Genomic DNA, 849 nt, shown 5'->3' with positions numbered 1-849 from the left:
CCTTCGCGCGCCGGGGTTGCAGTTTATCCCTGGTGCTTTTCTTTGAATTGCTGTCACAAATAGGTGACTCAGAGTTAATTAGGAAGTATGCACCGGATCAATGGGCTGCACAGCTCATTAGTTATTCCCCAGCCTTTTGCAGCGTTGGACCTCCGGCTCCTCGCCCCGTATATGCCTCTTTAATACGCAACCTGGAGGACTGGCAGGGCCCAGGGAGTACTTCGGGTGAGGGGGGCCGGGTGCGAAGGGGCGTGATGAATACGGATATTGAAGCTTCCAGGGTGGGAGGTTGCATATGGACACGAGTGACCGGGACCCCTACTGCTGCCCCCAGTCCCTCCTGCCCCCGCTATCAAACCTGCCGTCGCGCACGGGCGTGGTGGGCCCTCGCCCGCCCCGAGATCGGAGGGACGAGCCCGGAATGTTACCGAAAACAAACAGACACACACACAAAAAAAAAAAAAAAAGAAAAAAAAAGTGTGTGTGTTTATTGGAGCGTACGTTGAGAGAGCAGACAAAATCTCATTTGTCAGGCATGAAGGTGGGCTGTGTGGAAGGCTATAAATATACCGGGGAGGATTGTATCGCGGTCACTTTTCTGTTCTTCGCCATTTCTAAGGTGAGTGGCGGAGGCTGAGGGACCGGGCAGGGGCTTCTCCTGGTATTGTTTGTCCGTCTGTGATAGATCGGTCTAGACAGCCGCTCAGGCTCCCTGCGAGCTCAGGAACCGGAGCCTGAAAGGGAGAGTGGGGGAGACGGAAAAGGTCACCGCGATATTTTTTCTTTTTTTTCCTCCCTCTTTTCTTCCTTCCTTTTTTTTTTTTTTGTGTGTGTGTGTGTGTGTGTGTG

The sequence above is a fragment of the Geospiza fortis genome, unplaced genomic scaffold, assembly GCF_000277835.1.
Source record: "Geospiza fortis unplaced genomic scaffold, GeoFor_1.0 scaffold20, whole genome shotgun sequence".
Classification (NCBI taxonomy): Eukaryota; Metazoa; Chordata; class Aves; order Passeriformes; family Thraupidae; genus Geospiza; species Geospiza fortis.
Note: the sequence above shows the minus strand (reverse complement) of the source record.